Source organism: Hakea prostrata, chromosome 4 (genome assembly GCF_041222555.1).
Source record: "Hakea prostrata isolate BN-2017 chromosome 4, UWA_Hpros_2, whole genome shotgun sequence".
NCBI classification, from domain to species: domain Eukaryota; kingdom Viridiplantae; phylum Streptophyta; class Magnoliopsida; order Proteales; family Proteaceae; genus Hakea; species Hakea prostrata.
Window position 1 is genome coordinate 39,352,172 of NC_142603.1, and position 24,327 is coordinate 39,376,498.

The 24,327-nt window shown below is 39.7% G+C and overlaps 1 pseudogene; it reads left to right on the forward strand.

The window, feature by feature from the left end:
• The first annotated feature begins 1,135 nt into the window (after positions 1–1,135).
• On the forward strand, positions 1,136–10,169 carry LOC149018847 (sister-chromatid cohesion protein 3-like; annotated as a pseudogene).
• Positions 10,170–24,327: the final 14,158 nt, after the last annotated feature.

The window sequence follows — 24,327 nt, forward strand, 5'->3', positions numbered from 1 at the left end:
TTTGCTGCATGTTGAAGGTGCCAAACTTGAGCCACATGTTAGATCCATTTTTTTTCATGACATTTTAGTCCCAATCTATATAGGCTGAAGCGACCAAAAAGCATCCAGAAGCTGTTGGAGCCCAGACATTAGAATCCTGTGTTTCATTCAAAGGTAAGGGAATTATAAGTATTCTTTTTTCCCTTCCAAGTCCAGTGGTCACCATTCCCTGTTTAGTTGTCTTTTCCAAGAATGTGATGGTTGATCAATGAAGAATGATACTGTTATTGGAGCTTGAGGAGGTAAAGGAAATGGAGCTTGTTGCAAATCTGTCCCTGGAATCCATTGTCTAGCCAAGGGTTTACTGAAAGATGGTTGCCGACTAGGTTAAGAAGCGCAGGTTTCATAAAATCCCTTGCTTTGAATGTTGAAATCATTGAATGTTAAAAGAACTACTTTTGATGTTGAAATGTTTGCCTTCATAAAGTTACAGTTCTTCTTGGAAATAATTATCATCTGCATGTGGCAAGGATTATGCTTTTGCTGCAGCAGCTGTTGTACAAATTGATACTTTCTCCTAGTTTGTCCTGGGAGATTCATGCCCTTTAACCCCACACCTGATGTTGTTGTCTTAAAAGATGGGACCTATTGCTCTATAATTTGCATGACTATATATTTTTGAGTACTAAGAATTGACAGGATAGGTTAGAAATTCGGATATATGTAGTATCTCTTGGTATGATGGCCAAAACTGTGTTCTTCCTTCTCCAGTGCTTCCAGATTCATTTTTGGATGTTTACTATGGATGAATTTGGAAGGATGTTTTTGCATTTCTTACTGTTTTCCCCAGTGATAAACAGCCCTCTTTGAAATGTGAAAACTTAAGCAATAATTTTTGGTAGGTTCATTGTCTGGGAGGTCAAGTCTTCCTTGTCCAGTACATCAATGTTGAATAGGTGAATATGTGAATCCTCTGTTTTGCTGGGTGAAAAAAATTAGCCATTTCAGGTCAGTGGAGATGGGGTTTGATATTATTCGAATTTTCTCTTCACAAAGATTGGCATTTCAGCATAGGAGTACACAAATATGGAAGTTTGATGATCACAAAAGCATTTATTTGTAATACTAACGCTTCATGTTGCTGTCAGCTTAGTACATGGGTAAAGGATTGATGAATAAGAAGGTGATGGGATCCTTTAGAACTTCATCAACAAGCGTATAACCATCTCCGTCCTTATAGGTGGTATCAACCATAAGAAGCAATTTTGATACAATGTTATAGAACTGGCCTCAGGGCATCAGTCCTTTTATATCCTTCCATGCATCCTCCTGTCTCCTACTAAACTCATCATTAATCTCTTTCTCTAAGACATCATATTACTTCATGTAGCGCTCTGCAGCAGAACAAAGATGCCCTCTCTCTAGCTCGAACTATCTAAATATTAGAAATAATCTTATCATGTTGGCTAGATAACAAAAAACATAGCATGTAAAACAGAGGTTGGGTAATGAAAAGCAGAACAACTAGAAGACCAGAAATTGATTTTACACAAGGAGATTGGCTGGCTGACACCATTAATCGTTAACACCAATCTTCATATAGCAGTGCAAACTTGTGGAGTGGAATTCCAGTTAACATCTAGAAACAGTGAAACTAATATGAATTCACCAGAAAGAACACTGCATGTAAAACAGAGGTTAGATAATGAAACAAAAGAGAAGCACAACTGAAAGATCATAAAAGCATTTCACACAAGGAGATAGGCTAGGCTAGTAGCTGACACCATTAATTTTTCATCACCTGAGGGAGGTGGGATACGTATTTTGTAGTCTTTTAGATGGGGAAGGCCATAGATGCCTAAAAACTCTCTTCTTTAGGCAAGGCCTCTCCCTGCTGCCTCTTTAGAAATTCAATCCGAGCATCCACTTGTAAAATCTTTGAATCAATCTCCTTCAACAATTCCTGCAACTGTTCCTTAGGAAACCCATCAAGGACATCTGTGCTCTTCTCCACGCTCCGAATCTCTTTCTAATCTTCCTTCAAAGAACATTGGGCCTCCTCTGGCGGAGTTGTTTTAGGTATGATGATCATGAACCCTTCAATATCAGAAAGGTTTGTGAGCTCACAGTGCCTCTTCTTCAAACCTGAAATCTTTTGCCGCTGCTTACAACCCACCTTCTCCTTCTCCTTCTTCTTCATCGTGATCCTTCAACTTGGGAATGCAAACCCGAAATTTCTTTTAACTATGAAACCTCCTTCAGTGATTTCGTTTTATTAGCAACTACCACAATGGTACCAATAATTTAAATTTTGAATTTGAATTTTTGTTGGCACCCTTCTCTACATCTGGTATGAAGTATGATTCAATCCAACCGATATATTTCGGTATTCCAACTGATCATGTAAAGTCTGGGGTGTTTCTCTCCTGCTTGTGCATATATCTGCCACAATAGAGTTGATATATTGTTGATATGTTTTACTCCAAGGTTCCTTGTTCATACATCAAGTTTTAGCCAAGGCAATAGCTAGTAAGTTTGGGTATGAATGTATGATACTTATACAAGAACAGATCCGTATGATGATTAATCAGCCCATTCACTAAGAAGTCATTTTCAAAAAACTGGTGCAATAGAACACCTACTGAACTAATTGCTACATGTTTAATACATTTTTTATATGGTTGCTTTTTGGAAGCAGGGAGACAAAAAACTACATGTTTATCCTAGTAAAAGTCAAGGAGCAAACTGTCTTTTTGTCACTGAATTCTGATGTCTCGTGCCTTCATAAACACTTAGACCAACAGATATATGAAATTGTTTTCCATTTTTCGCATCTATTTGTCTTAGATTAGTCCATGAAATCCTCAAAATGTATATCATCTGTTATCCTCAAAATATATGTTTCATTTGTTTAACGTGGCAATTGATACAAACTTATGGTCTTTTAGGTTTTTAATTATTTATTTAACTAATATTTAATTGTATTGAAGCTTGGAAAGTATGTGTGGATCAAGTTCTCTCAGCCAAGCATGGAAGCCTTGTATGGTCTTTTTATTATTTTATGTATACAGCAGTTTTTTGACAACTAATATAGCAAGACTGCAGAGTCGTACGACTGATGGATACTGTACATTAAGAGTTGTTTTTTTTCATTCATACAGTTAGATATACTTACTAGTATGAAGTACCTTGGGTGGACACTGAATGACAAAGTAACTCTTGTGGAACTAATTGCATGTGAAGATTTCTGGTGTAAGAAAGTCTTCCATCCATGCTTTGCAAAACCTATATGAAGTGGACGATAACGTGCCATCACTTAGTCTTTTTACTGAAAGATTTTTAAACCGAATGGTTGAGCTTGCCTATGACATTGATGTTTCAGTGGCTGTGGCTGTGGCTGCTATAGGACTGCTGAAGCGACTGTTAAGGTAATTCCTTGCCTTCGGTCTCTTGAAGGATTTCCGCCTTCCTACTTGAATTTCATGTATTGAAAGTTGTTGTGGGTTCTTTGTAGATATCAGCTTTTATCTGATAAAGATTTGGTGTTGGTTCTTGGCAGACATAGCTCTTATCTGATGACAATTTAAGTCCTTTATATGATTTACTTGATGAGCCATCAGAGATCAGACATGCTGTTGGAGACGTAGTTTATGATCATTTGATTGTGCAGAAGTTTAGTAGCTCAAGATCAAAAGTTACATCAACCCCAACCAAAATTCAACGGTATCATTTTATTTCTGTCTGTGATTTGATTCTGTGTAGCCTTATGGTTATTCCATTGTACCAGGGAGCGATGGTGACACCTCTGAGGTTCTTATCAGAAGGATGTTGCAGATACTTAGAGAGTTCTCGGCAGCTCCAATTCTATGTACCCATGTCATTGATGATATCTGGGACTGCATGGAAGCCATGAAAGTGTTGTTGCGTACTAGACCTTGTCTTCTCTGTTGTTGAAGTCTGTCAATGATGAAAGATTATAATCATCTACAAGACTCCCACTATGTTCCTCCTCTTTTTTGTTGGGTGCCCCGGGGGGTTGGGGGAGGTGGAGAAGTGGAACTGTGCGCTGTTAATATTTCTTCTTCTTTGATTTTTCATTCTGCCCATGCGTTTTCATCGGTTTCAGAGTGACAGTAATGACCTGCGTTCTCCTTTGTTTGTCATTCAGAATTTCAAAACAGTTCTCCAGCTCATCAAAGATGCCTTTTTCAAACATGGTGAGAAGGATCCACTGAGGTCATGTGTAAATGCTATGAGCTTTTGTTCTAGTGAAAGTCAAGGAGAGCTGCAAGATTTTGCGCAAAATAAATTGAAGGAGCTTGAAGATGAGCTCATAGTAAAGCTTAGACTGCCATGAGAGAAGCAGCGGTAACCTCATCAATACCTAGTTCTTTTCAGTGATAGTTATGCAGTTGATGAAATATTTGCACTCTTTTTGCGGAGGGGGATGATGAGTACTCATTTCTTGTCAACTTGAAAAGGCTGTATGAGCTTCAATTGATAAAGCCTGTTCCAATTGAGAGTTTGTTTGAAGATTCTGTGATCACACTTAGAGGCTCCCAAAATATGGAAGATGAGGCATGTAAAGACTACATAATTATGTGAGTAATGGTTTATTTTCTCTTACCCAGTCTAGCTTCATCCTGTAATGTTTTCTTCCAGGTTGTGGGTTTTATGCTTCTCAACCTGTACTTGCATGTAGCATGGTGCCTGAAATCTATTGGGGATGGTAAAAACCTCTCTGACATATCTTCTTCATTGTTGTCCAAACGCAATGCGTGTTTGGATTACTTGAGAGTCTTTTGAATATACCAAGTGAAGAACAGGAAGACGGAAAGTATGGTACTTTGCTTGCTTGCAGAGTAAGTGATTTTAGATTAATTGAAATCAATTAGTTTTTTCTACAGTTATCAAGTCATTAGAGATGTCATCTTTTACTATTCTAAGATGCTTCATTTCTATCTACTCTCTGTTGTGTCAAAGGTCATCACCGTCTCTACCAAAAAAAAAAAAAAAGGTCACACCATACTTGCTGAAATGTGGTGCTTATTCAGAAAGCCAAACTTTTCTTCAACAAAGCTGGAACAGCTAGGATTTTGTCCAGACACGTCTGTGCTGCATAAGTTTTGGGAATTATGTGTACAACAGCTCAACAATTCAGGTGTCTTTCTGACTTCCATCAGGAACCTGTTCTGCATTTGGTATCTTTTTGTTACCTTAAGCATATTTGGGCTGTTCTGACATGTCCGGACAAAAGATGAAGCAAATGAGTTGCACAAAATTTCTTTAATTTTGTCAAATTTTCAGTTTCTTCGTTTTGGTAATTTGATCAATTTGGATGAGAAGGGGCACTTTTTTTGTTGAAAGTTGTCATTCTGTTCCAATGTTTCTCTCCTTTCAACAATTCTCCCCTCAAATTGGCCGACTGCAACTCACAGGGGGGAAATGCATGGTTCTGGTGAAACTGCTTTTCTAATCATTACATTTAAAAAAAAACATAGAGATTTTTGGTAAAAAAAATTTATTAATTGGTCTTTTTCCTTCAGTGAGATCGAATGCATGAATTCTTGTTGGTTCAGTTATTTTGACTTGACTGAATGCCGAACAAGATGCATTTTCAATTGTGACTTCAATCTTCAGTCAACAGCTTGGTTACTATATATTGCTGATTGTAGTTACCATTTTAAACATGGTGTGAACTTATGGGTGGAAATCCACTGATCACTGTTCATGATACATTCTGAGCCCTAGTACTTGATTGAGTGATCATGAGGCTGGGCTGCACTTCTTTCATTTGGCTGGAGTAAGAGGTGGATGGTTTGATAAGAAGTTTTTGTTGTGACTTCAGTGGTAACACATTTGGTTACTGTAGTTATTATTAATGTAAGAACTGGTCACAACTTTTAAATCTGTGGTGGGTTCCAAAAGATATAAGCTATGGTAAAATCTGGTTTTACTTTCTACTCTCCCAAAAGAAGAATCAAGCATGGTTCAACTGTTTGCCTTTGATTTTTCATTTATTTTTTATATCGTCAACAAAATCTAAAGATTTGAATGAGATTTAATTGCTCAAAACACTTTAGGCTGTTTTTGTTTGGTTTCAAAGCTATGGTACCTAAAATTTTTGGAAGGGGGTGGTAGTTAGCTACATACTCCCATATTGCTCTTGTGATGATGAGGACTTATCTAATTATTTATTTACTTACAGATGAGATGGAAGATGAAGATACAAACAGAGAGTATGTAGGGGAAATAAATCATGTAGTTGTCATGATTGCAGGAGCAAAGCTGGTTGCTGCCAATACAGTTTCTAAGGTGAAAATGTCTTATGCTGTATTGGGATTATGATACTTGAAATATCTTTTTCCTCTTTTCCTTTCTATTTATGGATGTGGGATCATAGCCTTGTGTTTCCTACGTGCCAGAACTTTTGCACATTGATGTTTGAAGTGATATTATCATGCAGGACTATCTTGCACCCGAGATTATTTCTCATTTTGTGATGCATGGAACAAGAGTGGCTGAGATTGTTAAGCAATTGATTGCTGTTCTGAAGAAAACCTCAAATCAGGATGTTTCAAAAATCTTCCTTGAAGCACTGAAAAGGGTAAAACATTGGATGGTTGCCTACATTTAAGATCTCTGTTTTGACTGCAGTGATCATATCGGCATAAATATGCATATTCTTTATGATGCATAAAGAAGCATGTCTTGTAGTTATGAGCTGCTTGAGACTGCAGTCTTTTCATTTATTTTCTAGCCGCATCTTTGAAGAAAATGAATTGGAAATGGCAAGTTGCATCTCAATGTATCTTCATTCAAGCATTGGAACAGATAAGAGACATTGGATAATTGCCTGCATTTAAGATCTCAGTTGTGATTGCAGCGATTATATTTCCTCAGTCTTGATTGCAGTTATCATATTTGCGTTGATGTGTGTATGTCTTACAAGTACACAAATCTTAAAATTCTGAGCTGTTTGAGATTGTTTTCATTTCTTTCCAGTCACATCGTTGCACAAAAAGAATTGCAAATGGAAACTGAAATGTTTGGGCATTTACCTTATGTTGCTTTTCATAATATTTTATCACTTCAAATATTCTCCTGAGCCCTCCCTGTTGAATATAATTGAGCACATAGGTTTTGAGATCATCTGCCTGCCTTTTTCCTGGTAAGGTGGAAAGCCAGATCTGATAACCTCTGGTTGTTCATCTTTTTATGTATGAGCAAAGTTCAAGGTCTTGGTTGGACAAAAAATTGAGTTATCTAAGCCAAGTAGGTGCATTTTTTATGTCAAAATTTGGCCATTGTGTTTTTTGGCTAGATGACTGATAGGTTATGAAACCTGCAAGACAGCCTATTTAGGGCCTATAAACAGCCTTCTTGCTAAAGTAGGGCGAGGCTGCATATGTTGACCCTCCATAGACCCTGTACTGGTGGATGTCCTTTTTGTAAAACATGGTGGAATCCTTGATTTTTCTTCCCCCCCCCCCCCCCCTTTCTGTCTACAATGATAACCAAAATTGTTTTACTTTAACTTCTCCCTTGGAAAACTGATTGTAGGGTTCTTTCCGCTGATTCTGTCAGTGGAGGGTAAGAATTCCCAGAAGCTTTTAGCAGTCTCGGACTTGATTTGACTGAAAATGGGGTTTGGAGTCAAGAACTTACTGATGGGAATAGGGGAATGCATCTCATCCTAGGTGTCCCTGGCTCATGCCAATATTTCATTAATCAAATTTGTGTACACTGTGGGCTTCCCCCCCCCCCCCCCCCCCCCACTACTTATATGGAATGAAAAGCTGTCTTAGTGAAAAGGAAATGTTTAACCCAAGCCTAACTAGTAAGGTGCCCTAAATTGACTAGGAAAGGGAAATACCGTAGAAGATAAACTCAAAACAGGACCCTAACTAAACCATGAAGCAAATCCCGTTTTCTACTTTCTCCCAGTATTTTGGGCACATTAAATTGGTCAATTACAAAGGAACCCCATCAAATCAGAGTCCCAATGCTTGTATAACCCATCCCAAGGCTTAGTTCCAATTAAATAAGCCCTAAATGACTGATAAACATGTCATAAACAAGCAGCTTAAATATCCTATAATATAAAACTTCAGTAATCAATGTAAAACCCTTAGTTTGAAAAATCCACTTCTTCCAAGCATCGGTGGTTGAAAATTTGGTTAGAAAATCAGTAATTGGGGTCCCCCCCTGAAAAAAAAAAGAAAAAAGAAATCCTCTTGTGGGTTGGAGGGAGGGGAATTGTGCATTCATGGTTGAAAACCCACCAAGAGAGGTCTTACTGTTGACCAAATATCATCCAGACAATGCATTTGTGTTTGAGGGATTTGGTAACTTCTTGTCCCCAAAATGTCTGCTAAAACCATGTATTTGTAAGGTTGCATTAAGAATGTGCTTATATTTATTTTTATGCATCTGTCATTACATTCACTTTGATGAAGAGTTCACAGTGTTTTGCTTGGTTACATTTTCTGTGATTGTGTATTTTTCCTTTTGTTGAATCCTCTAAATTCTTAAAGCTTTCTGGAAGAAAGTAAATAATTACTGGATGATAAAATATTCAATCAAATGCAGGGAAAGCTGAGCTACACAGAACAAGTTTAAATTGTATCTGTTGCTTGAGCTATCTCTAACCAATGTTCCTGCTTGCTTGGTTTTATTTATTTATTTTGTTATTGTTTCTTTGGTGTGGTTTTCTTAATGAGTTTGTATCTTGTTTTCTTAACTGATGGTTAATGAATTTTCTTGTTTGGACATGGATTGGTTTAGGCCTACCAAAGGCATGTCTTGGAACTCTCCAAAAGTGACGATGAATCATCTTCAAGTGAGTCTTTCAAAGAGTTCAATGAGCTGGCGGCTCGTCTCTTTGGAACATTAATTGGCGCTGCTCAAAGCAAGCACATAGTTGATATCTTGCAAATTGTTAAGGGTGGTGTTTCTTTTGCCTTTTTAGATGCTCCACGGAAGTTGTCCTTGGAAGGAGCTGTTATCCATTTTGTGTCAAAACTCCTAGGCTCTTATGCATTATACATGTAAGAACCAATTTCCTTTTTCTTTACCCCCAAACATCTCTCCTTCCACCCCCCCCCCCCCCCAAAAAAAAAAAAAAAAAAAAAAGATAAAAGAAGGCATCTCCCCTCCATAAAACGAAAAACCCTTCTTTAATTATAATAACACTTGTTCTATTGGGCTTTTTATCTTTATTTCTTTGCATGTAGTCTAAAAGACGTCCAAAAACGAACTGAGAATATCAACACTATTCTCAACACTGATGAAGATCCTAGTGGCTGGCGTCCCTATTATACTTTGATACATTGGGTGAGAAATATGCAAAGAATGAGGGATTCCAAGGTACCAGTGAAAAACCATTTCCATTTGGTAAATCATTAGAGTAAAGATTTGTATTTCGCGGTACCTACAGTCTTATCTCACTCTTTGTGTTTTAGAAGAAAGTTTTCTTCCTTTAGTGTTTTGACTATCACAAAGTTTAAATAAATGTAGTCTGTTGATGATCTTTTCAAATAATGAGAACTTGGTGTTCAATGAAGGAGAAAACCCAGCAGCCCTTGGGACATCTCTGGTGGCACCCCTGGAGGATTTCTAGAGGAATTTTTCTTGCATGAGATGATTTTGGGTTGACATTTGCTATTGAAGTTGTCCATATTGTAAAACATTGCCAAGCCCCAATTCATCCTTTTATTGTGCTGCTGTCACAGGCAAATGAAAAGCTGGGATGGAAGCTCCTTCCCATTATGACAATATTATCCCAGTTATTATACACTTCAAATAAACATTTTCATTTCTTCTATTGTTCCTTAGGTTTCCCATTAGTCTAATTATTATTTTGATTTCATCCTCATTCTAATTTTATGTATGAAAAGCAAGTAACATAGTCAATTAGTTGCAGATGAGAAAGAAAGTGTGAAACGTAGAGGTCGTCCTCAAAAATTACGTAACATACAGGGGAAAAAGCTCTTTGATGGCCAAGGTTCAAGTGAAGAAGAGGATTCTATTAGTGCATCTGATCGAGATGCTCAAGATGAAGAGGAGAGCATGACCCTAAAGAGGATGTTCCTCTAATACATTCTCTGAAGTCATCATCCAAATTAAGGTCTTCAAGAGTCTCACATGAGGACAGCAAAGGCCTCAAAAGGAATCATGATTCTGTGTGAACTACTCAGAATGATTTAGGTGCTTTGAGAGCATAAGGTATGGAGTGCATTTCTTCATCTTGTTTAAACTGTTGGTGGAATATTAATGCATTTGGTCTAGATAGATGGGCAGAAGTCTTGTGCTTCCGTAGAACAGCTACTGGAGAGATATCTAGGTTGTCCCATATTGTTCAGTCAACTGTATCAAAAGTTTTCTCATTTGTACTCTTCGAATAATACATTGCACATACTTTGTCTTGCGAGTTTGGCCTGGGAATATATTTGGTATAACTGTTAAATGGGTTAAGGTCTTTTCCTAAGCAAGCAAAAACCATTTGACTTGCTGGACTGATGGGCATCTTGATCCATCTGTTCTGACTGGAACTTCTTAGGAAACCTTGAAGTTAAGTTTTCCACATGGATTCTTGATGCTTGACTTGTTTAAGTTGCAATATTGCAGCTTATTTGTTGCAGCTTTTGAACTCTGAAACAGCCTCTCCTTTGGAGCCATATGCATTGTGATACTTCTTTTATTATTACATGATTGGCTTATTATATGGAAGGACAAAAGGTTGTGGAAGTAAGCTGACTCCATTAAACTAAATTTAGTTTTAACTAGTCATATATGTGGTTTCTTTAAATGCTTACTTGTAGGAAGCTTCATTCAACTGAGATTCTCCTGACTTGCTAGGCACAGCTGCTTTCTCCTGTGTTGTTCGTCTTCTTTCTTTTGTCATTTTCATTTCTTGAAGTACTACACCTTGGATCCATCGATCCACCTCAACAAACACAAAGTCTAAACTTCTATTCTGCCAATCAGTGTGTCAAATGCTTAAATTAGAACGATTATTCAAATTCATGTAATTTGCATCCGCCCTATTGAGAAATCCTGTTTTGTATTGAGATCAATACTAAAAAAGGCCCAAGTTTTTTAACAGAAATTGTTGTTGATATGAGTTACCAAATAATTTTGCACCATCATTTAACCATAACTAAGAATAGACAGGCAAATAAAAAGAAGACCAAATTACATATACATTCCTAGGGTTCTTAACCATTAACATCCCCTGGAATTTATATCCCTATGCCTAAGTCTAAATACTCTCCACCTGGGCAGCTAGTCCTCCCATCTCCCCACCCTCATGCATGGCTTGCCCTTGATGCACGGGTAGGCCTGTGCAGTCCAACTGTGAGGGTGAGAGGATGGGCGAACAGCTTGCTTGGGTGGAGAGATCTGAATTTTTCCTAACACTATTAGTTTTAAGTAGAAACATTACCAAAAAATAAATAAATAAATTAGTTTTAAATAGAAAAAGATTGAATTTTTTCTTATGGTGCCCATTTAAGTGAGCTAAATTGCATGGTGCCGACTTTGCATTTTTTGTAAAATTGCAAGTTATCTAGGTTAACTTTTCTATTAGTTTGAAACTAAAATGACCATTTTGCCCATAATTTGTTGGTAAATTTTTTTTTTTGGTCTTTTATATTTAAGGATTTTATGTTTTTAAATTTACAAAAAGAAGCCCCTCATTTGAATATGGAACCTACACCGCTCCACGAAGCAAAGCCGGAGTTTCCCACCACCCAACACCCCCGTCTTTGGTTGCGGTTGCGGTAATGCTTCCACTACGGTGGCGCCTCCTCCGACGTGGTTGGAAACCACTCCTACATAGGATAGGGGTGTCCAATCCATGCCACCAAGGAAAATTGGACCCAATATGGGAAGGACCATACCTCAATATCAAGAAAGTTAAGCCAAGAGCATAACATGATGTGTAAGCTGACCACAGGCTGAGATATTGATCGAACATCGAATTCAATCAATTTGAGGAAGTTCTACCAGTAATTTCATGTATTTCAATAGTTTTCATTTTGCCCCTCTTTTTCATCATGCATTTTTCCTTAGTGATCAAAAATTTTTTGTTTGGGAGATCCTGATCGGAACATTGTTTGCCTTTTCAATGAAAGTAAAGTTGTTGATTCACACGTTTCGTTTAAAGGAATTTCTAATATTTAATGTTATAAGTTTAGAAACATAAACCTACAAGGTGGGTGGAAGACCCTAACTAAGTCGTGGCTAGGGGAACGGGTGGAAGACCCAGTAAAGAGCCTAGTAAAGCCCCAGCGGGAAATTCGTCAGCTATGTTGGTTTGCGGCTAAGGAACATTGAGAAAGCTAAACCACAATGATAGCTTGGGAAAGGAACTACCCTTCAAAAGAAAGACAACCAATTACAGCCACTTGATAGATATGTTGAAAGCAAAACATACAAGTAGGGCACATTTAGTGCTGTAACAACAAGGGGAATGGAGGACTAGACTCCAAATCTTTTCTCAAAGCCATGACCTCATTTTTTGTCTCCTTCAGGTTGTCGACGTCACGAAGTAGTTGAGAATGAACTTGCTCCATGTCAACCTTGGTAGCTTTGAGGTTAGCCTCCAATTGCAAGATTCTCTCTTTTTTCTCCTTGATCACCCCAAATTGTTGAGAAAGCTCCCTCGACATTAATCCACAATCTTCTCCTTCTCTTCAACCTCTTTCTTTTTCTCCTTGTATAAATTCAAAGGTGGCACATATTGACGATCCAAGGACCCCACAAAGTAGTGAAGGCTAGTGGCTAAGGACCTACATCAAGGGATCGATTAAGAGAGAGAGAGAGAGAAGAGAAGAGAAGAGAAGAGAAGAGAAGAGATGACCAAAGGCACTTACAAAATGGCTTGGCCCAAAAATCTCTTGTTCGGGACCTTGCTAATTATAGACATCTCAAAAGGACGCGAGATACCCACTCTCTTGCCTTGTTCTTTTGCTATGTCGATGAAAGGGGAGTACGCAACGAAGTCGGTTTAGAGGACCTCCCTTGGATTAGAACACCATGAGGGGTCAGGGTATGCCTCACCTGACTCAGTGCAGCATCCGAAACTTTAGTATTCTTTTTCTCATTGGCTTTGGCTAGTGAATGGTTGGCATTGGCCTAATTGTGTAAAAAGTCAAAATCGATGTCAACTGGGATTGCAAAAACTGAACACAGACATTTAGTACCTACAAAGAAAAGTTGAAACTAAGACACATGCAAACAAAGAAATCACACCCAGAGCAAATCCCATAGCTGGAGGATGCTCGGGTGCTCCATAGCACGACCATGTATCAGTTGTCAAGCAACAACGCTAATGATCGTCTTTATTGCCTCTACATCGTCAGACGAAAGCTTGGCTACTTCATTAAGTTCATCTAGTTGTTTACCAGTGGGATCCCACCAAAAGTTTGGGTACAAAGGTTCGATAGTATCTTGAAGAAATATGTGTTGGAATATGCTCTTTGAGCATGAGTGAATGTGAATGAAAATCATTCATATGGAGAGTTTGTGGAAATATGTGCATAGAATACCAATGGACTATTTGGTGATTCATTGCACTAAGAGAGGTCATGAATGAAGGGTTATGGGAATACCTATGGACTATTGGGTGTTTCATCTCCAAAGGAGAATTCATGAATGGAGGTTATGAGACCTCTTATTTCCTATCAAACAAACTTCTCATTTCCTTATTGTGATTAATGGAGGATTTATGGGACTCTTGATTTCCCAAGAAAACCTCTCACTTCCTAGCTTGTGATTAAAGTCTAAAGCTTTTTATTTCCCATAACTTATTCATTAAGTTTGGTAATAAGTGGTTATGGCTTTTCATACGTCAAGCTAGTTAAAGAGACATTGTTCACTTCTATATATAGGGATCCCTCCTTGATGAAGATGAGTTGTTGTTTTGGGATATTTTCTTTCTTGTATTTGAAGAATTTTTGCTAAAGAGCTTTGAAAGTTTTCATAGTGTTTTGGGGTTCTTGTTAATGGTTGATTGAAGAAGTTTGATTGAAGCTCTTCCTTTGGCGAGAAGAAAGTTTTTGGGTTAATTCCTTCTTTCTATTTTAGAGTCTTGCTAAAGTTCTTTGAGTCTTGTTATTTTGTGGTGTTCCGGTGATAGAAGGAAGGCACATGTCAAGTTCGTCGTTGCGATATACTTTGTGCTAAGTACATTGTTGTTCGTCGTTGTATCCTGGGAGACAGACGTCCGTTGAATCCTCAAGCACATTGTGGAGGGGACGAATCTGTTTTAAGGAAAGCGTCTGACGCGCCTCGACGGTTTTCCTTTACTCTTCTTTTCAGTTCAAGTTCTGTCATTCTGGATCTTCTCTTAATTCTTTGTTCCCCTTATTATATTATCAATTTTGGCTAACAATATGAACATAAATCGCTACCCCTTAGTCTTAGAAGTTATAAGTGAGTCCCTCTGAAGGATCCAACATTGCCATCCCAAGTAGCTGGTCTCTTTTTAGCTAGGTAGATCAAGTGTCGTTGGCTAGTTTTCATTGCAGAATAGAAATAAGTGATTGGAGGCACAATCAGATGAACATCGTCCCTCTAGAAAAATACGTAAAACTGATCAAGATCCTCCAATTAGTGGGAAGGATCATTCCTAGACAGAAATGATAGTTGCGCATGACTGCCACAAGGAACGAGTGCATGGGCAGACAAACACCACTTTTGAAAAAAACCAATGTATAACTATGTTCATCTAGGCTAGAGAAGAGAGCTCTTGTTTGTTAAGTTGGGAACATGGAAGACAAAGTTGTTGGGAATCTCATTCTTCTCCTGAATCCAAGTTGGGTTAGAGGGTTCAAGATGAAAGAATTTTGGACTAAAATACTTGTAAACGTAATTTGGGTATTGGTGATGAGGTTCCCCTCTTTGGCTCTCAACTCCTTCGAGGCCGTCATCTCTTGGGTTTTTTCATGGGAGGGGCTTTACGTTCTTGGGTAAAGGTTGGAAGATGCTACCACATGACCCTGCATCACTTCGTTCCTAAAGGTTTCTAGAACCTCTGAGTCCTCCTCACCATCATTAGGGTCTTCAAAATGTATTCCGGAGGTAGAAGGGACCTAAGATGATTTTGATGCCTACGCAACATCAAAACCAACCTACTCGCTGTCACCCTCGCTCATGGTATGGTTTATAAGTTCTTCAAGGAAAATGGAATTTTTGCTTTCTTAGGTTTTCTAGATTGAGGAATAGCACCCATATTGTGACGCCCTATAGATGTGATGAGTGAATCCTAAGCTAGAAGTTATCACAGCAATACCAAGAGCACAAATAAACAAACAAAAATGAAATAGACTAGGAAAAACTTTAACATAGAAAAATAAATGAAGGCACACTATAAATTTAAACGAAAGGAAGGAGGAAACAAGAGACTTATTGGTTGTGGAAGAGAAGTAGGAACTTTTTGACACAATTCACAAGAGATTTTAAGCAAAGGGTATGGGGTGGGAAACAATTTGGACTCCAACCTCACTTGCAAAAGGTCCTCAGCTATGGGGAAGCAAGATGAAGAAAAGGAACAAATCTCACCCTATGTAGGGAAGAGGAATCGAATTCAAACAGACGGTCACAATTCACAAAATAGATGACAGCTAGCTCGCATGATGACTCAACTTGTCACACTCATCATTAACCCTTGAGCAGGGTGAGTGTCACACCCACCCGCTGTCTCGGTTATACCCTACAACCCATGGGTGCAATCCATCATAGGATCCACGATCTTATCCATCAACAATAATAAATGCAAGAAAAAAAAATCAAGAGCAAGAGCAAGTTCAGATAATTAATCAAAAAGGATTACAAGATTCCAAATACTCCAAAGAATGAATTACAGAAATAATTAAATCAAAGTAATCAAGTTTTAAGAATTAACGAGTTCAACAAAAGCAATAAAATAAACTAAATCAGTTTCTTTCCAGTAGACTTTTCTAAAGCTATAGTCTTCTCTTCTAAAATAGCAAGATAGAGAGTTCTCCAGTTCTTTTCCAATGACTTATCAAAATGTCTGACAATCGGCCTTCTTCGGCCATCAATGAGTGCTATAAGCGCACTCCAAGCATCCGCAAGAGGCTTCATGGACCACATCTCCGTCTCCCACTAATGGTGCCACATCTTCTTCATATGTGTTATTGAACCCATGTCGTACTTCTCCAGTTTCCGACGTGCTACCATATGTACAATATAATATAACATACAAAGAAATGAATGAGTTCTGACGAATTTAGTAAGGATAACACATTTCTCATACATATGTCAACATATCCAACAATGCATACATGAAATAAATGATATGCAATAATATGAATGCTAATAAGATCTAATTATGCAAATCTCTAGACAGTTGACATGCTTTAAGATATAACACCATCTCTCCTATGGGTAAGTCTAGTCACTTTGACCCCTCACGGACTGGATACCTCTGTTGGGATCTTGGGTAAAGGGGTTAAGTCCTCATCAGTCAACAATGGCTGGGGTTTAAGTCAACACTCACTTACCACGACTATTGGCTTGAGTATTGGCGCATGTCGGGGTTTCTAATCCAATGCAAGGTCATACAATAACATACTACATGAAGTCTAGATACTTCCTCTATGGCACCAATCAACTCGGTTTCGTATCCTTCTCTACCTAGGAATGAGAACCCTCACAGACTGGCTACCGCTGTTGGACTCCATTCCCTAACCCTATGGTCATCCACATATTTTTGGAGCGGATGCTCTCATGACCCCTCATGACTCCCTAGTTGCTCCTTGGATGTCTATGAGCCCAAACCCTAACATAGGCAACCCTACCATTGTATGATCAACAGGGACCACTGAATTTCTGCACGGACTGGTTACCGTTGTAGGATGAAATAGAGTCACATCACCATTATCACGGGTCATCCGGTTCCAATTCCCCTACCAAAAGGGTAGTAGCGTGTAAGGGTTTCTAGCCATGCATTCTAGACTTCCTAGGTATGTCATTCAGCAGTCATGATAGTGCTGGAGGCATTAGTGAGCATGTGTCCCATACCACAGCCCTTTGATATCTCAAGCAATGGATACCCAATTGGATATCCTTTCATCAAAACTACATCACATTATCTACCATCATAACATAATCATTCATTCAACATCATAAAGTGATAAAGTATATAAAAACATCATATACAACATACATTCAACATTAATTCAATGACTTATACACAAAAGTACAAATAAACTTCACCCACAAGACTTCCAGTAAACTCAGAGAACACCTAAACATAGAGTTACAATAATATATTAAAGACATGAGTCAAATCAAAGCAAAGACAAACTTCACATAGCTACTGCGACTCAACTGGTCGCTTGGGCCGGTCGGTTGGGTCAATCAACTGCCATAAGCGACCTACCCTGTTACAAACAGTTTGTAAGTCCGAAATTCTGACTTTCAACCATCCAATTTCAATCCGATTTCGGGATGATTTTAATTTGAATTTTCAATCTTAAGAAGTCTATAACAAAGGTGCGAATCATCAACCTAAAATTATGAAGATTCATAATTCAATTCATCTTCCTTGATTAGATCCATCCTTTATTCAAATGCAGGGATCCGTTTTCAAACAGGATCTTCTCAAAATCATTGATAAAGAATAGAACCAACACAATTTGGTTCTACCAACACAAAAGGAGATGGATCTACACCATTCCAAAAACTGAGGGAAGAGAATGGAGTGAATGGAGGTCACTTACCTCTTCTAGATTAGCAAAACAGACGGGGGAATGGTTCCACTTCGCAATCCATGCTTTTCTCACCTTCCAGGATGTGTTCTCTGCCTCCTAACCTTCCACAGTAGCAATCCCGAATATAATAATGAGTGAAAAGGTCGGGATTTGCTTTAAATAGGGAACATGGGGCAAATTAGGGCAAAATCCCACAAGCAGACCATGGCGGTCGCTTGGGGCGGTTGATTGGCCAAGCAACCACCTCCTAATACTTTTCAGTACTTGGGTGCTTTGCTCAAGGGGTTGATCTCCAACTCAAACCTAACCCTAAACAACATGTGGGGGAGGTCTTACCTTCAATCTGGACATCTTCAAACACCTCTTGATTCTGATTGAAACTCCACTTTCCCAGCAAGATAGGTTCTTCATAAAGAGAATCCAGATCCATGGACTCAGGATATGGATCATGGATTTCAATCTGAACACTCCACAACTTATTCCGACTTGACCTTCGGGTTATCGGGCCTACAATACGGATCCCGGGTTAGAAATACGGGGGTTGTTATAGTGAGCCACCTGGCAAAGAGTCATTCACATGATGCCGATTGAGGCGATAATGTGGGAAATGGCGGTTACTCTACACTTGTGAGGACTCTTCAAATTCAACCAATAGCACTTTCAAAATGAAAACGGGAAATTTGAGGTCGGGTTGTCAAAGCAATTTTCAAGCATGACATAGACATTTCATTCACCCAATTGTGAGCACATCAGCTAAAAGGGCTGGGGGCACGTGTTATACCCAAGGTACCCAACCAGGTCCCATCCACTCAAGGCCAAAGAAACTGTGATAACTCAACGTGCATCCAAGGGATAAGATTGTGCCACAGTCTCCTAGAACAAATCAGATAAGAGCCTAGGCCATATGGAATCAAGAATGCCACCTACATGCACCTCTACCTGAACAGGTGTAACTGAGTTAAGACTATATTTCTGAAAGGGATCAGAGACTCATAACAAGTGGCTATGGATTAGATCCAGTGATGACCAAGTGCTAAATAACACTATAAATACCCCTAACCTGGATGGGGGGAGGTAATTCATACACTTTCTACTTATCATATTGCTAGCAATCTTCTTCTTAGTTGTGTAAAGCACTAATTTGATTGTTGGAGGTGGCCCTCGACCTACATTAGGTTGGCCCATTGTACTTGCAGGAAACTTGGTGGTTTCGTTAGCATCCAACGCAACTAAGGGTGTCAATTTGGTACGGTACCATACCGAATTTGAAAACCTCAGACCAAAACCATACCGAATTTATACGGTACATATGAAAATGGTTTTTAAAAAACAGTGCAGTATGATTTCGGTATAAAATCAGTATGAAAAACGGTTTGGTATTTGGTACGGTATAATTTCGGTATGAGAAAATCCATTTTTCTAATCATAATGTTGGGTTTCACTCCCACTATAGATTACCTTTAACTTGTTTTTATTTCATCATAAAATACTACAGGAGATTTGTTGAAATTAGTATAATATAAATTGATTGTCTTACTGCAATGCAATACAAAAGTATCGGTATCTTCAGCATTCTTATTCCTATATTCTCCACCTCTATCGATTTTGCATTTTTAAGGCTACAACAAAATTGGTCTGGGCTAGCTGGGCTTTTGCCTTAACCTAGAATCAACTTTGTTAAGTGAGGCCTTGCCTTGGAGCATAAAATCCATGAGATTAACTGCCTAAGAAAGCTTTGACCAACAACCATTAATAGAGAATTAAAGATACGAAATTCAGGGTCTACCACCAAGCTTGTGACAATTGGAGCCCAATAAACAAAATGAACCTCTAAATTGCATGGAACTAAAGGCTAAAGCTAATGTTAGGGTTACAAGTTGAAAGAGAAAATTACACAAATAACTAAAATGCAGTACGAAATTCAGTTTAGGTATTTGGTTTTGCGGTATGGTATGCGGTACATACCGACGGTATGGTTCCTCATACCGAAACCGTACCGTACTGAATTCCAAAAAACAGTTTTTAGTATATATTGTACAAAATTTGAAACTGTACAGTACAATGCAGTTTTAAGCGGCACGGTTCGGTATAGTTAGACGGTTTTGGTGCCAAATTGACACCCTTAAATGCAACAAGTAAACTATGTGCAAAAACAGAAATTTCCAATCAAAAGCAAAAAAATAAAAATAAAAACAAATAAAAACAACTGAAAATCATTAGCCTAATGGGACTCTAGCTTTAATTTGAATTGATCCAACTGATTGTGACCTTTCATCTATTCTTTCTTTCTCAAACAAATCAAAAGATTATTTGGATGTCTTATCCACAAGTTACTTATTTATATATTTGTATTTTGGAACTATGTACACCTCAATAGATCCTAGAGGTTTACCAAAATGAAAAAAAAAGAGTAAAAAATAAGAAAGAGAGAAGAAGAACTGATCCTAAGGGTAGTAGGGTTAAGTGAGTACGGTATAGTAAAAAAAATTGTACAAAAAACTGAAAGTATACCATACAATTTTGATATCCATATTTGGATACCAATAGTGTAGCAGGATCATATGACACGGTTTCAACAAAAAAAAAAGGGTAGGATATGATTTTGGTATGTAAATGGTATGTTACAATACAATTTTAGAATGTAAATGATGAGGATCAATTATGCTTCTAGATCAGACTGAGCCTCCTCTCGTATCCGGGACGATGAGTCCTGCAAGAAGGGTTAGATGCGGGCTGGCTTGTGTGTCGGGTAGCCGCCTCCGATGGCAAAGTCAGATAACAAAGAGAGTAAAGACTCATGCAAAAGCTACACAAGATTATACTCAGTGTGTATTGGATGCTTACCGGAGGGGTATGTTTATCCTTTTATACTGTAAGTGTTACCTTTTATGTATTTGGTAAGTTAGCCCGACAAGAGCCGTTGCCTATCCGGAGATTTCGCCTTTCTATTATTGGCTCCAGCACAGTCGGTAGTGGAGTTGACTGTCCTTATTGGGAGAGGCCACCTTATTTGGGATGTGTGTTTCATCCGTCGCAGTCGGTCATGTCCCGACTATATGTGGAGCCCCACTCGGGTTATACCCGATTAACCATGAAGGTTCCGTATCATAAGCCCCCTATCCCGATCATTGTGTGCAAAGTTCAGGATAGTAATGAGGTCGAACCATCTGACATCCGAGCTGATGATTATTCGGAAGTTCCCCGATCCTTGAAAGGAGTATCGTCTGCTCTTGCTGTTGTTCCACGTTATTCGGGAAGTATTTAAAACATTAACTCAAGATGCATTAAATACTCGTCATGAAGTGACCGGCCGTTTTTTCACTTTGTAACGGCTCCCCTCGAGTTCCTCGCCCAATCTGCAGATGACGCGTCAAATAGCTACAAGTAGGCTCATTATGAGCACTTTCGGGGAGTCAAACCGTCCTCCCTTTGTAACCGTTGATCATCAATAGGTGTAACTGTTCAATCAAAGGGTGCAACGCCTCATTCGGTTAGTATAAATAGGGACCTTCCCTTTCATTTCCTTTCCACTGTTTTCTTTGCTCTCGACTAAGAACTGCTCCTGACTAACTTTCGAAGTTTCTCAAGCCTTCCTCGTCTTCAAGCAGTAAGTTTCTTCTTTCTTATGGCCCCGAGGAAATATAAGGCCCCGAAGAGGCCAAAAGTGAGCTTGAGAGGGTTTAGGTATCAGACTAAAGTTCCTGTTCCCATCCACCGTGAAAGACGTCGTCGGGCTGAAGGTTATACTAGTGAGGGTGATAGTGATCAGACCAAAAAGTATAACCTGACCGGGGATCGTCTGAAAGAATTCCACGAACAATCCTCTGACGAGGAGAAATCTAAGTCCTACAGCAGTTCCACTCAGGACGATGATCCTCGGCTCCTTATTGAAATCCAGGAGATGTTTCGTAAGGATAAGGAAAAAAGAGAGATTCAGGTCCCGACTGCACCACCCGTACAAGATGAAGTAGAAAACGAGGTAGAGGCCGAAGTAGAGGCCGAAGTAGAGGCTATTCCCAGTGTTGAGTCTCGGGAAGGTCCTACTCATAGTTCAAATTCAAATCCTCCCCCTGCTTCTGATTCCGCTACTCCTTCCGCCCAGAGTGCCTTGAGACCTGAGTCTACTACCACTTCCCCGGATCCCCCCGCTTCATCTTCCCAAGCTTACCTTCGGACAGATGTCCCATCTACATCCCGGGTATCTAGATCAAAAGCTCCGCCCCGTCCACCTTTTCAACGTCCTAGCGGTTTCCGGGGGGCCATTCCCCGTAAGCCCGATCGCAAAAAGCTTGATTCTGCCACCTTAGAGTTGCTCCAGTCAGAGCCCTTAAGTCCCTGGCATATTGACTTTGTCCAGAATTCTTCGGGACCAGAATTTTACCTCTGCTCCCTGTTTCCCGAAGATCTGGATAGATTTTTGTTTAGTTTTGGTATACCTGAGGGGTATCAGGTTATTATCCCGACCGATAGCCAAAGGGTGAACAATCCTCCAGAGGGATTTTATCCCTTGTATTATGACGCCTTCATCGGGGGGCTACGTCTCCCGTTACATTACATTTTTGTTGATTTTTTGGATCATTACGGGCTCAGCCCATCTAACTTGAGCCCGAATAGCTGGCGAATCATGATCGGGTTTGTCATCTTCTGTCATAACGTGGGAGTTTTCCCAACCTTTTCCATGTTTCATCAATTCTACTCTCTGCATCCGCACTCCCAGCGTGGCTGGTTTTTTCTTTAAAAAAGGATTTCCTCGTCTTTCCAAGGAAGCTTTATCCTGAAAGACTCTCTCCCGTCCACCAATAAAAAGTGGAGGGAGTTCTTCCTTTTCTTTAAACCCTGCTCCCGAACCTTTCATAACTCAATTTCAAGAAGTGTCTAAGGAAGACATTGAGATGTTAAATACTCCGGTCGATCTGGATCCCGACGAAGATAGATGGGTCGGGATCATTAATCAGGTGGACGATGACAAGTTTGCAGTCCATGGTTATTCCATGGAATATGAACCTGTACTTCAGAGATGGGGATTCTCCCCGGGTAAGCGTTTATTTTTATGGTTTTTCCCGAGTTCATTCTGTGCTGACCTGATTATATATTCCTTGTTTTGCAGTGAGTCATAACATCTCTGAGGATAATTTGATGGCAATGGCCCTCGGGAAGATGGACGAGGCCAAAAGAAGGAAACCTGTGTCCACCACCAAGTCTTCAACCTCGGGAGTTTTGAAAACAAAAACTCCCGTAAAATCCTCCACAGCCCCCGCATCAACAAAGGTTGCTGCCTCGAAGGGCCAAGCTTCTGCAGCCGTCATAACGGTCGGGGCTGAGAAGAGTCCCAGAAAGAAAATTCCTTCCTCGGGATCTGAGAGACAGAAAGTTGACGGGACTCTTCCTCCTCCTAAGAGGGTTCGTATCGACAAATCAGCCCGGGAGGTGGCGCCTTCTTCAACTGGCGATCCCAGTTTTAACACTGTCTTCAGTGACTCGGGGTATGCCGAGAAATGGCTGAACGAGGCCACGAATGATGCCGATTAGATGTATCTCTGAGAATCTCCCGAATAGGGAGTTTTTCAAAGAAGGATTTAGGTATTTTATCTCTTCTCTCTTTTATTCCCGACTCAATATTTCAGTTCATATCTAACCAGGGGATATCTTTTTTAGATACGTTGCTGGAGCAGTACATATATTTTCCGAGTCTCTTCGAAGAGCCCGGGATCAAGCTAAGCAATTAGCGCAGGCCGAACAGCTCCATGGGGAGTCAAACGTTCGGGCCCGTACTGCCATTACCGAGAAGGAAGAGGCAGAGAAGAAACTGAAAGAGGCCGAAGAGAAAACGGCCAAGTTGAAAATGGAAATGGATGTTCTTTCCAAAAGCAAAAACAAATATAAAGGGAAAGTGAATGACCTCGAGGAGAAGGTCGGGAAGGTCACTGAAGACTTGAGGGCGTCTGAGGCCCTCTTGGTGGCAGAGAAGAATGAGAACGCCCAGCTGAGAGATAAGTTGAAGGAGCTGGAGTCCTCGGGAGCTGAAACCTCTAGACGAGGTGTGCTGGAGGATTACTTTCAGACACAAGAATTTAAGAATCTCTCTTTGGCCATTGCCACTCCCGCCTTCAAAAGAGGCATGCGCATTGCTTTCAAAAAGGCTCTGGAGCAGACAGATCTTCCTCATCCCTTAGAGTTGGAGAAGCTCTTAGATCCCCAAATATATGATGAACTCGATCGTCCCCGACCTGAGGGTCTCCCCGAACTAGAATTCTTCCCTTTTCCCGATGCCCTGGATTATATCGATCCTCTTCCCTAACCTTCTCCCGAGGAAGAGGTAGGAGAGGAAGAAGGTGGTGAAGATGAGGAAGCAACAGCTCGGGAAGAGGCTAGCGAGTTACAAGATCATCCGGAGAGAACTCTTGCGGAAGGAGAGGGTCACGGTTCCCTAGTTGACACTGCAGGCATGCAGGAGTCTCTTGAAGGGGTGGCCGAGGCAGCCATTGGAGGGGATCTTCCTGGCAGTCCTTCTGTAAAGATTGACTGATGATTTTCAAGACTTGGCATCTTTTGGTTTTGTCTCTTTTGTCCCGACCTTAAATATTGTAATCCTTTTATGAATGAA